Consider the following 15341-nt stretch of genomic DNA (forward strand, 5'->3'; position numbering starts at 1 on the left):
CATTCCGTTACGATAAGGGTCAATGAGGAACAAATTCTCTTACAGATTTTCATATCCTGTGACGGGAATCATTTTTTTAAATATTATTTTCTGGCTCTGTGCATTTCAAACCACTTCTTTCGTATTCTCAGTGCTGGACACAGCAGAGCATTTTCATATTGCAATCTGACTTTTTTCATGTCATGATTCAGGTTAAGTTAGCACAATGCACTGAAGGAGTATTCCCGGAAGCTATTCCTACACAGGTATAGCTAGTAATAACTTAAATACACTGAGAAGTTCCTGTAAATCACATAGTGGAATGAAAATGGAAACAAGGTAGAAAGAGACAGCAGTCTCAACTGATTGTGTATAAGTATTTTACGTATGTACAAAAATATATGACCATTTGCTAGTGAGACTCCATGACTCTCAAGCTTTATTAGTGTATTAGGGTTCTCCAGAGAAACAAAACCAATGGGGGACGAGAGAGAAAGAGAGAGAGAGAAAGAGAGAGAGAGAGAGAGAGAGAGAGAGAGAGAGAGAGAGAGAGAGAAAGTTGAGGAAAAGTGGAAATAAATTTCCCAAAATTAAAAAAAAAAAAAAGCTTCAGATGTAATGGAGTCATAGAGCATCAAGAGAAAATATAAAGAAAAAAAATCCATGCATAGAAACATTATAGAGAAATTTCAGAATATCAGATACAAAAACAATACCATATAATTTCAGAGAGAGGACTACTTACAAAGGAAAAAACTTTAGGTTAACTTTCAATTTCTCAGCAGTAATACCAGAAATAAGAAGATAATGGAGTGGGCCGGCCCGGTGTCTCAGGCGGTTGGAGCTCCATGCTCCTAACTCCAAAGGCTGCCAGTTCGATTCCCACATGGGCCAGTGGGCTCTTAACCACAAGGTTGCCAGTTCAACTCCTGCAAGGGATGGTGGGCTGTGCCCCCTGCAACTAGCAATGGCAACTGAACCTGGAGCTGAGCTGCGCCTTCCACAAACAAATACTGAAAGGACAACAACTTGACTTGGAAAAAAGTCCTGGAAGTACACACTATTCCCCAATAAAGTCCTGTTCCCCTTCCCCCAATAAAATCCTTAAAAAAAGAAGATAATGGAGTAATATTTTTAAAGTATAAAAGGAAATGAACTTTGATTTATAATTTTATGTCCAGCCAAATTACCATTCAGATGAGGACGTATAATGAAAATGCTATAGGGCATTAAAAAATGAAAACCTCAGAAGGGTTGTCCCACAAAGATCCACACTAAGAGCATTTTTGAGAAAAAAGAAACAATTTTAAGAGATGAGGCAAGACAGAGATGAAGTAAGGATGATCAAATATCTTGGTAAAGGTATTTTTGTTTATTAAAAAAAACTAGGATTAATGAAAAGAAAATGAAAATATATGTCCAACATTAAGTCAGAACTAAAATTCTAGCCATCATTAATAGGATGAGGGAAAGGAGAAGACCAAATGGACATGAGAGAGATCCAGAGTACTTGACTTATTAGGGGAAAGATATAAATAGCAACACATTTAAGAAACCAAGAGGGTTAATATTAAGTTAGGATAGTGTGCTTCCTTCTCCCACTACAATTTGTTTTTACCTGTTTCTCTGTTTATGTTTCTGAGATCTAGAGTTTTTTATTTTTTAAATAGAGAATGAATCATGACCTAGTTTCTAACTACTATTTCTGCAAGGCATGGGGTTTCCATCTCTCTCTCTTTCTTCTCTCTCTCTCTCTCTCTCTCTCTCTCTCTCTCTCTCTCTCTCTCTCTCTCACACACACACACACACACACACACACACAAAATGAGCCATATTACATTTATTTTGCTATCTGGAGGTTTTTAACCGTGATTAGATTTTAATTCAATTCCATGTCGCCAAAGTTAAAGGTTTTCAAACTCACTTCATCTCTTATCTCGTTGAATATATTTATTTCCCATTTAATTTTCAATGCTAATCCAACAAGACATCAGGGAAGCCAAAATATAAACATAAAATAAATAAACATAAATATATGTAAATTAATACTATTATATAGGCAGAAAAAGATTATTATTGCCATTTTATAGACGACGAAAGTGAAGTTCAGAGTGGTTACTTTCGTAGGAGTCCAGTAATTTTTCAGTTTGATTCTCTTTATAGTACATTATGCTATGATTTCATACAAAGGAGACTGAATATGTTTTTACTTTCGCAGCTTTCAGGCCAAACTCAATCAATCTTTAACATTCAATTTTTAGTTTAAACATATGCCTGTGACTATATTCGTGAACACACGCATATACACATACACACAAGTTCACAGCACACCGTCTGCTTAAATACATACTCAGAAGATGAAGAACATGCATAATTTTTCCTGACACTCAATTATTTTTCCTCATAATGAAGACTATAATTTATCAAGTGATTATTATATGCCAAACACAGTGTATATTAAATAATTCTATAATCCTAATCCTATATTAGAAAGTATCTGCATTTTATATTTAATGTTCTGTGAAGTTAGTTAGAGACGTTAAGTTGCTTATTTAAAGTCGCAAAGCCAGTATGTGACAGAGCCAGAATTCAAATCCATACTGACTCCAAATGCCTTCTGTTTAGTAATCTGGCCCTACAACTTGCTGAACATAAATATAAAAGTTGCAGGGATTAATTCTGTGAGTGAGTTCAGAACCAATATACTCAAGAAGTGAGCTATGGAAGAGTTCCTTTGGGGCCTGTTCCTATGTTTTAAGGCAAGCCTGTAAACAGAGGTCTTCAGGAGGATGGAGTCATGGAAGGGGCCATTCAGCCCTGAATAAACTTGGAGCCAGCCATTCATAGGAGTATAAGTGGGGTGGTGGGTGAGAAACAAAGACTTCAAGCAGCGTTTCACCTTGGCTCATGAGTTCTTTGCCTGCAGAGGAAGGTGCAGCCAGAGAAGGGCTGGATGAGATCTGGCTCCGGTTGCCAGGGTGATAGTGGTAGATGGTAAGTGTTTAACTGCCAAATTTTCACTAAATGGAAGGAAATGAGATTTTTTACACCAGATGAAAAGGCAACTAAATGGGACAAAGAATATTTTAATTTGAAAGGAGAGCAGGCCTTACTTTTATTTTTTAATTTTTTTAAAAAAATTTTGATCAAATGATGAAAACATACTTGATACTTTTTTCTGGTATTAACATGTTCTGACCAAGTGGTTATAAATCAAGTACTAGTTGACTCCAGAAGAGACCCACATTTTTTTTTTCCCAGCAAGGGGGAACAATAAATTAAATTCAGATTTTTCACAGTTTGACGGTAAATATATTTACTCAGCAGAAGTATATCATGCAGCTGTGATTGTAGAAACAGGCATGCTACTTGTCAATTTAAATCAGATATTATTTAGAAACCTCTACATTATGAAATTTAAAGAGTGTCACAAAATAGAACAGTTTATTTTGAAATAAAAAGTAAGCCTCATCATTGAAGTGTCTCTGTGAGCTCACCAAAAATATTGACAACAAAAAACAACAACAACAACAACAACAAAAAAGAAGACCTCTCTGTTTTTTCTCTATTGAATTGATTTCTAAAAGTATCATGAAGGAATAGTGTTTGTGTCTGGTATCTTATAACAATTACTTGGTAAAGAGTAATATTTTATTAATAACTACATGGCACAACATGAAAAAGAAAAATACCCATTGTGTGTGTGCGCGCGCGCGCGCGCGCACACACACAGCTTAGTAATGAACACATTTTATTAATTGAAGTTCTACTTTAACTGACATTTTAAAACTCTTGGTATTTATCCATTTTCACCCATTTCATCTTTTTTAAGTGATAAACATGTACCTGCTTATCTAAATGAGATCCTTTTAAAAACATTGCTGGCAGTCAATTTTCATCAATCAAGTACTTTGTCTTCTTTATCAGTTCTCTCCTGAAAACCATTTGTTTTGTATTAAATTTGGCTCCTTTGGGAAATGTCATCCCTTAATGGAATTTTAAAGAGTGTGTAACAATTTGTTGTGAACTTCACCCATGATAGGCATTGATTGCCTTTATAAAAACTCCCATTTCTTCCAAATAGTAAACTGGATTATGATTCCACCTCTTCACTTCACACCCTACCCCTGCTCCCGCTGCTAACACTCCCCAAGAGGCTTCTACCTCCACATCCTTTGCCACATTACTTTGCAGTGACCCCTCCCACTGGGTGGAGTGTATGTTAGTGATATTGGCATTGACCATGGAAGTTGTTTTGACCAATGGAAGTATTGAAAAGGCATCATGGGTTTCTCATTGCCCTCTTGTGCAGCAGTTATCACCATGAGATGGACGTTCTCCAGTTAGTTCACTGGTCCTATGTAGGAAAAGACTGAAAGAGGGGAAGCAAAGCTGCCCAGTCTATTCCAGCCCAAAGCCTGAAGCACAGCCTGCCCAGTGGATCTGCAGACCCATGAGCATAAATGATTGTTGTTTTAAGCCACCGAATTTTGGGTTGTTCGTTACACAACATTATTGTGGCAATATCTCACAGATACACCCATGACTACCCTTGCTGGTAAGTAACATTGAGGACATTTTTGCAAACTGTTTTCTTTTGGTAAGAGCTTTAAATGACCCCCTTCCATGAAGTCTAGAAAAAAAGTGATTTTGGGAGGCAAAGAGACCTGGGTTCTGGTCTTTTCTTGCCAAACAAGTAAAGTAATCTTTGACAAGTGCCTTCATCTTGCTTTGACATCTAAAGGCCTTAGATTTAGTGATATCTAGACCCAGATTTCATTACTAAAACATACAGTCTCATGAAATGAAGCCATATCATTATTTAAGGACAGTTTAACTCCAAATGTATTACTTGGGATAGTTGCATAGCAAGTTAGTGCCCTTTTGAACCACGGAAGTTCTGAAGTAGGAATTGGGAGATTTAGGGGCAGGGGGAGGACACTGAACTAGAACTTAGGGACCCGAGATGAACTAAAGCACTTTAGCATCTGCAGTAAGATCCGAGATCAGAAGTCCCACCAACCTCCATTGCTCCACTTGGCAGTGTTACATGCCAGAGAAATTGACCTCCACCTTCCTTAGGCCACTGTATTTGGGAGACCAGTTTGTTACCGAGCTTATCCTGTGCCTTAACTAATACACCTCCATGCCTGGTTCTCAGCAGTCATCCTGGATTCCTTTGTCATCTGCTGTGTCCCATGTAAACTTTTTTTTTTCTTAATCATCTATTTACTCATATTGGTGGAGCCCAAAAGAGTGTATGGAAGATAAGTTCATTGTTTTTGTTTGTGCACGTTTGAAAATATCTTTATTTGACCCTCCTGCTGGATGGATAGTTTGATTATTTCCTAAATAGAATACACAGCCTAATTTCCCTGCAGAATTTGAAATTATTATTCTATTTCCTTTGTTATTCTAGAAAAAGTTTATTTTGATTTATGAATGTTTTTTCTCTCTATTTTGAGGTTTTAGGATCTTTTTTCCAGTAAGGTTCTGAAATTTCTCAGTGTTGTATTATAGTGTGGACCTATTTTCCTCCATTGTATTTAGCTCCCAGTGGGCCATTTCAATCCGCCCTTTAATCCTAAGAAGTTTCCTTGAATTATTTGATGGATGATTTTTCTCCTCTTTTTTCAGTTCTTTCCTTTTGTACTGTTATTTTTTGAATGTTGAACCTCCTAGATTGCTCCTATTTTCTTAGCTTACTCTCCTCCTTTTCATCTTTGTCTTTTTGCTCTATTGTCTGTGAGGTTTCCTCAAATTAACCTTCCAAACCATCTGTTGATGTTTTAAATTCCTGCCATCTTGTTTTTAATTTCCGAGAACTACCTTTCTGTTCTTTGAATACTGTTTCTTATTACTTCCTGAACTGATCGTAGATGCCAGGTCTTCTTTTATATTTGGGACAACATCAAAAATAGTTGTTTTCCTTTAGTTTTCTTCTCCCATGCAATTATTGTCCTCAGAGTGGCTTTTTTTTTCCTTATTGGTTATGACTGTTTGTTTTGATTGCTATCTTCCTGTTAGAGGCTTTCCTTAGCTATTTGTAGATCCTTTCTCGTCTGCTCAGAGAGTGTGAGTTTAAAAGCTAATTGAATGCTCTGCTTATGGGAATAGAGCTGGCAGATTTATAGTTTCACAGTAAGGTTGTCTTGACAGACCACTAGCTGCCAAACTCCAGATGTCATTCTCTATATATATTTCCTTTGGGGCGGATTAGATGTCCCAGAGAAGGGTCTTCTAGTCCCCATCCTAGAGGATAGGACTTGGCTGCCAGAATTCTGGGAGGTGAAGGGGGAAGGAGAGGTGGTGGTTCCAGTATTCAGCAGTCACTACTAACACTCAGCTTAGTACCCATGTTTTTAGTAAGTTGTTCAGGCTCACCTGTGTGCTTAGAATGCCCAGTCCAAAAAGCCGCCATGTTTCTGCTAGAATCGGGGAGGGACGGTCACTCCGTGGTTGGAATCTGGGAGGGTGTGGGGACAGAGCCAGGAGTGCAGTTTCCAGGCTCTCACCCTTACATGGAAATGTGCTGGCTCAGGTAGTAAATGGCCATCAACTGTGATTGAATGGCCATCAGCTGTGGCTAGTTGGCCATCTGCTGTAACCAGTGAGCCATTGGCCACTAATATAACTGCTGTGGCTATGCTAGCAGCAAATGGGTGCTAGCAAGAAGATGGCAGCTGAGCTAGCAAGAATGGGTTGCAGTTAGCATGGCGGATTGCAGTTAGCAAGGGGTTGGTTGGCAGAGAAGCGGAAGGCAGGTTGCGGATTGTGTGGCTACTGCTTCCCGTGTCTCCAACCCAGCCACCAGCGAGAATATAGTGGTATGACTCTCCTATCTATGGCTCTGTGGGTGTTCCTTTTTGGCCTCACCATATCCTGCGTTCTTATGTGGGGAGCAGAACCAGAGACCCCGCATGACACCCTGCATGACAGAGGGCATCTAGGGTTTTAAAAGATTCTCAAACAATTTAACCATATTCTCTTTATTTTTTCACTCACCCAGTCTTCCCTTATCTCCATTTCCAGAAAAACCAGAAGTCCCTGGTGTTGCCAGCTTCTGAGCCCCTCAAGAATTTTTCAGTGTAAGTCTGTTTCCAGCCAGCCTCCACCACAGGTTTAGGAGTTGGGCTGTATTAGATCTACTTACTCAGTGGTCACTCACTTACCTGTTTTTCAGTTTCAAAAATTGGTAGCTGTTTTTCTCCCCTTTTGAAAAAAGTTTTGTTTTGTTTTTATGGAGTTGTTTGTTTCTTTGCTTGTTTGGGAAGAATGAATTTAGACGTGTGTTTTCAATCTACCATTTTAACCTGGAATTCTGATGATTGCTTTATTAGTCATTTGTTTTTCTCTCTGACTAGCAGAGAAGGTTTAAAATGGTTTACATTCCCTTACATACATTCTTCTATAAAGATGAAAACTGTAATTTTATTATGAAAGCTGATGGAAAGCATTAAGAAACAATTGTGTTCTTTGATTCAGGGAATTAATTTAGGCTCAGAAGAATGCTAAGAATGGGGATGATAAAATCTTAATGAATCTTCACTTAGTCTCAGAATCTATTGTTTAATATTCCATTTACTTAAAAAGATATAACTTGTTTCAAACATGTACTTGGGATTAAAAAATTAAAAGGCTGACAGTAAACTGGCCAAATACAGAAACTTATTTACATAAAAATGATGTAAAAGATGTTAATGGAATGGATCAAAACTCAGCAAATGGGTTTGCCTGCAGGCATTAGCACTTCTGCAGGTGGCAAAATTTTGCTAAGCTCTGAAGATACTGAGACTATTTCCTGTTCCTTACTAACTGGCCTTGTAGAAAGAGTGTGCTGGCAAATATACGAAGTGGAAGAGCCTGATCTATTTCTCCTACTCCTATTGCCTAAATTTTGTATCTGCATTAGTATAAAAGTGCTTCTCCTTTTAAATTCTATGTTGAGTTCACTGAATCACTGACTGATGAAAATAAACGTTCCATCTCTCCTTGTAGCTTTCAGATGAGAGCTTTCCATGTCATTCAGAATTATCTGACTTTCTGAAACCCATTAAAAAGCCTAAGAGGTAGAGACGCTGTAATTGTTATCACTCAGGTCCAATATACTCAGCTGCCCAGCTACTCGTCAGCTCTAACAGCAGCTTTCCCACCTGCCTCCTCTCTGCTGAGCTGCCTCGCCCATGGTCCATGCCATCTGCCAGGGCAGAGAGGGCGAACGAATGAACCAGCTTCGAGTTTGCAAGCGACTGTCCCACACAAAAGATCATTTCTAACACAGGAGCTGATGGGCTGCTGACATTTGCAGGCTGTGTGCTGATGACGTATTTGAAGTGGGCGCTGGGGGCTTGTCTCTGCACAGAGAAACCTAACATGGGAGCCATTTAAAGATTCATTCCAGGCTGGCGAAGCATCAGGGAAGTGTGGTTCATCGTGATGAAACTCTTTAAAGCTATATCAGTGGTTCACGTGGTCAATTAATAGGACCCACTAGAATCCATACTGAGCCCTATCCATGTTCCTTTCCTGAAGACCTGGCTACTCAGCCACTGAAGGGAGATAAAGGATGCTTCAAAAGGACCATTTGCCCTCAGGAGACCCATACATTTTGATGGATATTTAGAATATTTAGAGCACAGAGAGATATATTATGCCACTTAGAGACATTTATAAGTCAGCTTTACCATAGTACTTGTGCTTTTAAGTGCTTCGGAGTTAATTGTGACAGGTAGAGTTTATTTCTAACAGTCTTAGAACAGTGTTGACTCCTTTCAGGCTGGTGCCATCTGGAATGAAACAGAAAAACAACCTGTACCTTTCATCACAGTGATCTTCTATGTTGTCCAGGGTTAAAGAACTTCACTTTGTCTCTTGCTCCGATTGGCTTTTCCCTCAGTCATCTCCAGGTTTTTACTCCGATAGGAAGGGCTGTGAGTGACTGGTTTGTCTACACTTCCTCTTATCATCTCCTCCCTGGGCTTTTTCTCCCTCCTCTCATTTAGCTCAACATCCTCAAATGCCCTCAGGCTCTACCTCTTCAATCAACCTGGAGTTTCTTAAGAAATGACCTGTTAAATTAATGTTATTGATGATGAAACTGATAAAGTCATACTATATTTCCTCTTAATATCAGCATTCTGATGAAGAGTCAAGTAACAAACAAAAAAAGTGAAGCCAAAGGAATGCTGCTCCTGTTGTGGGATTTCAGGTGTCATAAAAAGTTGGAGGAGTAATCTGAGGGTGGATGGGTGGGGTGGGCAGCAGGGTATTCCTTGTCCTCTTGAAGTTATCTGGCGGTGTCTTCTCTACCCTCCATAGAAACATAGCAAACCCAAATCCAAAACCGAGGTTGGGTTTCCTGATGGAGCAGCACCATGAGAAGAGATGGTGACTTCATCAAAGTGCCCAAATGTGAACTTTTTTTTCCTCCCAGCATTTTCTGCCCTGAAGAACAACTCTAGATTTTGCAGAATGATTAGATCAATAGTAGAATACATAAGTGAGCCAGGAAGCTGCACTTCAAATTAAATAAAAATCATGGGCCAACATATTCTCCTTTCACCCTGACAGTCCAAACTCTTCTCCCGTTACATGGATCACTTGGCAATTCTTAGAAGCCAGCATTACATGGAGGAAAGTGCTGCTCACTACCCAGCTCTCCATGGAGACAGCGCGCTCGTGAGTTGATCGCCCGCAAAACAGGAGTGTCACCAGAACTTGAAGATCGTCTGCAGTAAGTCTGGGTTTGAAAAATATTTACGAATGCAGCTTGGAAAACTACCCATTATACAGATAGGGCCTCAGAGTCTCAGAGATGGGAAGTAATGTGTCTAAACTCATAAACTATACATGTATTAGCAGCAGAGCTTGGATTAGAATCTCTCTCCCAGTCAGGGGTCTCTCCATTCCACTGAGCAGCAGTATCCCTTACACGTTTTCAGTTAGTTAAATGTGACTCAAGTAGGAAATTTTACATACATACATACATACATATATACACACATGCATGCATGCATGCATACATACATACATACATAGAGCGAGAGAGGCAGAGAGAGAGAAGGAACCTTGGAATCATTAACTAAGCAAGTCATGAAAATTCAAACTATTAAAGTATTGGAAAAGCCTATGTCCTCCAATATTTTATCTTGAATAATTTCAAACCTGTAGGCAAGTTGAAGGAATAGTACAAAAGACACCTACCATATGCTTCACTTAGATTTTCTGATTGTTAACATTTTCTCATATTTGCTTTCTCTTTCTCTATATACATACATACATTTCATGAACTATTTGAAAATAAATTGCAGACATCATGACACTTGACTCCTAAATGCTTTCCAAGAATAAGGTCATTTTCTTATATCAATGTATAGTTTACATTAAAATTAATCAAGGGAAGTTCCCCTGCTTTTGTTTTGTTTCCATAACATTGATTATTATAAAGAAACCAAATTAGTGCTTTTAAAAAAAAAAAACTTCCTATAATTTGGATTTGTCTGATTGTTTCCTTAGAATTAGATTCAGGTTAAAATTTTGGGGCAAATATATCAAATAGAGGATATTATGTCCTTTACAGTACATCAGCTTTTTAAAGGTCACTTTCTTAATTTAGAAATATTCTGTCTAGTGATAATTTGAGGCTACTCGTATGTGAATACTTGTTCCTCGACAAATTTTCAATAGTTTGAGGATTCATTAATGGTACTTTCCTGAATCAATTATCATATTGGTAGTTGCAAAGCTGTGATTTTATAATTTGTCATTTCTTATACATTTATTAGTTTATATTCTTCTGTAAAGAAGGCCTTTTCATTTTTACTCAGGACCCATAGATTCTTTTTTATCCAATGTGTCATAATCCATTAATTTTTTTATATCCAAATTGTCAAGTAAACACTCTTACAAGAGAGTTCCTGGGTCCTTTTGACATCTCTACATCAGGTTTTTGGCACTTCCTTAGTTTCTGGCACAGCATGTTATTCCAGGCATACTTTGAACATTTTCTAACTCATATCTGGTATTAGCTCCAAGGGTTCCTAAATTCTTGTAGTGAGGATTGTATTTAGAAACTTATATATACATGTATTTTCATATCTTTCTTACACAAGAGGTAGATTTAAAAATCTGATCTTTTTATCTTAGGTATTTTGCTTAAAAATATATCCTAGCAATTACTTCATATCTGTTCTTAGAGGTCTTTCTTATTCTTTTATTCTTTCATACAGCTAAATAGTATTCCATGTACCATAGTTTTTCTCCTGTGTTTGGGCTTTTAGGTTGTTTCCAATATGTTTATTTTGCAAATAACACTAAAATTAATAAATGTGTGCATATATATTTTATATTATTAGAGATGCATATTGAGGGTAAAGTCATAACAGTGGAACTTCTGAATCAAAAGACAAAAACATAATGTAGTTTGTTAGATATTGCCAGATCCCCTCCATAGGGAATGGCACAATTCTGCTTCCCCGCTAGCAATATAAGGATGTGCTGTTTATTCACAATCTAACCAATGTGTAGTGAAGCTTCTGAATTTTTGCTAATTTGATAAATGAGAATTGGTACCAGTGTGGTTTAAATGTGCATTTCTTTTATTATGGGTGAAGTTCAACATTTGTTCATACATCTAAGGTCTATTGATATATATTTAAAATTAAGTCTTAGTTCTTTTTTCTATCAAGTTTTGTCCTTCCCTCTATATGATTAAAAGTTCTGTATGTATTAGACATGGTACTCCTTTACAGGTGATATATTTTAAAATATTTTTTTTCAGTTTAACAATTCCTTTTGACTTTCCTTAGGATATTTTTTTTAATACAAAACAATGTATTGTTTTAAAGTTGCATTAATCAGTCTTTTAAAACTGCATCAGGGTTTCTCACACCCACATTATAAAAATGAAATCACATGTATTTTCTTCCAAGATGTATATATTTCCAATTTTTTTACTGTTAGATCTCTGATCCATTTGAAGTTTATTCTGGTGTTTGGTGTGAAGTATGTATCCAATTTTAGTTTTTCCAAATGGCTACCCAGGATTTCCCACATCATTTATTTAAAAGTATTTTTTTCCTCCAGTGATTTGAAATAACATCTTTATCATAAATTAGGTTTCTATGTGTTTCTCGGTCCATTTCTGGATTTTTCACTAGACTGTCAGTCTATGAATATTTGAGTATTACACCGTTTTAATTATTTATACTTTCTATTGTGTTTTAATATCTCATAAGCTTAGTCCTAGAGTTTGCCTACTATTTCTCACATGTTTATTTTTTTACATGAAATTACAATAAACCAATACAACTCCAGGGAAAAAAAACCTGGTATTTTTAGCTAGATAATATTAATTCATATATAAACTTGGGGAGAATTGCCATTTTTATGATGCTTAATCTTTCTATCCAAGAACAAGGTATTTATTTTTTGTATCTTTCAGAAGTATTTTCTACTTTTCCTTATATAAGAGTTACATATTTCTTATTAAGTTTATTCCTAAAGTTGTTATATTGATTTTGTAAATGGGATTTTCTCTTCTATTGTAACTTCTAACTAATTATTTTATAAGTATAGGCTTTTAATTTTTGTTCGTTACTATTATATACTTCTATTTAGTATATACTTCTATTTAGAAGAAGGTTGGTGCAAAAGTAATTGCAGTTTTTTCATTTTTTTTAACCTTTTAAACCGTAATTACTTTTGCACCAACCTAATAACCCAGTGAATTTACTGAGTAATGTTTACCACTTATTCTTTGAGGTTTCCTGTTGGAAAATCATAGTGTTCTCAAGGAGATCAGCTTACTTCTTTATTTCTAATCCTTTTTCCTCTTTTTTTTTTTTTTTCTCATTTAAGTTTATTAGTCAGTGTCCCAAATAAAATGTTAACTAGAGGTGGAGATAGGGGGGTACGCTAATTTTTTCCCTTACTTTAGTGGGAATGACTGACTCTATTGTTTCCTCGTGAAATAAGGTACTGGCACTAGATCTGAGGTCTCTGTCTCTGTGTCCATCTCCATCTCTCTCTCTCTGTCCCCATCCCTATCAAGATGATCATCATCTTCTTCCTTTTAGACAGATAGATAACATCTAGAGTAGGACTGTAAAATTATGTTCAACACAAAGTATAGAACCCGTGCAGTACTAAACTTACAAATAACTAAAATAATGTAGACAATTGCAAAATATAGATTCTTTTTTGGAATGGTCTGAGACCATCAACACAATTCCCCAAATTTCCTTTATCTCTCTCATAAGGATATCTTCTGGTTTGAATTTAGCATGCAACGTTTTAAGCAATGTATATGCAACATTGCCTGAATAGAGAGCCATGTCAGCAGAACATACCCATTTTGTGCCCCTTTAGATTAGACATGCAGCTTTTGTGACATTTCCCAATAAATCATGTCTTATAAAGCCACATCTGAGTTGATATAAAAATGTCACAAAATTCTACTAAAAGGTCTATCCTACTAAAAGTATATTATAAAGATTCTTTGTGATCTTTCTGCTAATAAATTCCACTAACATATTTGTAGGAGGTCAGCTTGTTTGCAAGCGAATTTGACTGTGTCATTTTTTTTTCCTTCCCCAGAGGTCTCTAGTAAAAGGAGAATATAGCACAGGCCTGGTGTGTGTGTGTGTGTGTGTGTGTGTGTGTGTGTGTGTACGCATGTTTAAACAGGACAAGAAAGTATCAATTCCCTGTTATTGAATGTTTCCAAAAGGAATCGGTGTTGAATGTTTTTAAAGGTCTTTAAGCATCTTTTGAGATAATTATCCATTATTTTTCCTTAGATCTATTAATGTAATTTATTATATTAACATATTCCTACTATTGAACCATATTTGCATTTGCATTCATGAAATAAGTCCCATGTGTTCGTTACGTATTATTATTTATCTAAATGTAGTAGGGTATTTGCTCTCATTTTATTTAGGATTTTTGCTTTTATATTCGTAGTTAAGATTGGTGTGTGTGTGTGTGTGTGTGTTGTGTGTGTGTTACTCAAGTTTAGGTATTAATGTTATACTTGCTTCATAAAAGTAATTTGTGAGTTTTCCTTCATTTTCTATCCTCTGGAACAATATTTAAAATACCTGTTCTTTAGAAACTTGGTGATGTTTTCCTGTGAAATCATCTGGACCTTGTGCTTTTTTTGTGGGGTAGAAATTTGATATCTTTATTTTTTCTATGGAAATTGGTTTACTCAAGATTTCTATCTTAATTGGTGTCAATTCTGGTAAAATGTTTTTCCGTAAATAACGCTCAATTCTTTTGTATAGATATTTTTTAATTTTGTATAAATCATGTACTTTTCTTCGGTTGTTTTTTTTCTGTTTCACTGGTCATTTCTTCCTTATTAAAGTTTGTGAATTCATGGCTTTGAGTTCACCCCATAGATTTTGGTATATTGTGTTTACATTATCATTACTGTTTAAGAAACACAGGAATTTCTTAAATAGCATTGTGTATATTTACCCTTTCACTCAAGAATTATTTCACATAGTTTCTTTTTATAAATATTCAGGAGTTTTCTGATTTTGTTAATTTTTTGTTTTAATTCATTGTCATCCAAGAATGTTTTTTATATTTCTATTTTATGGAACTTACTAAGGCTATCTTTCTGACTTAATATTTGATCAGTAGCTGTGCGTATTTCATTTGTGTTGGAGAAGAAAGAATATACTCTGCTCTGGGGTTATAGAATACAGTACATATTATAATACTTACCCTATCGGTACTGTTGTAGAGGTCTTCTATATTCTTACCTATTTTTTTTGTCCACTTGATATGTTTTGGACTAAGACTATTATGACAATATCGCCTCTTTTCCGTGGGTTGCTCTCTTTTTCCCCTTTCCTCCCTTATAATTTTTGCTTTTGTGAAAGTGATTGCTATGTTTTTGGTACATAGACTTTCATAAATTTTATGTCTTCTTTGTGAATTGTGGCTTTTCGTATGTCAAAAGAAACTTAGGAAAGCTTTACTTGATGTGAATATTTTATTGAATGAGAAACAAACTATTCAGAAATAGAGAGACTGGAAAGCACGGCAAACTGGAAAGCCGTGTGAAGCTCAGAGAGGCCTGTCATTACAGGATGGCTTATATAGTGAGGAAGTTGTTTAACCTTCACAGTGATTGGTTATTAAGGGGGGGGGGGTTTCCAGTCGGCAGGGGATTGGTTAAAAGTGACTTTCGTATATCATTTTAGAACAATGACTTAAGTTTTGTTTATAATTATCAGAGGTATTTACAAGAAATAACCTAAGTTAAGTTTTGCTTACATTCATGAAATAAACTAGATTAAGTTTTGCACATGTAGCTAAACTAGTTTTATCTGCTTGGGGGATCTTCA

The sequence above is a fragment of the Rhinolophus sinicus genome, chromosome 5 (genome assembly GCF_057876585.1).
Source record: "Rhinolophus sinicus isolate RSI-liver-muscle chromosome 5, RSI-T2T, whole genome shotgun sequence".
Taxonomy (NCBI): domain Eukaryota; kingdom Metazoa; phylum Chordata; class Mammalia; order Chiroptera; family Rhinolophidae; genus Rhinolophus; species Rhinolophus sinicus.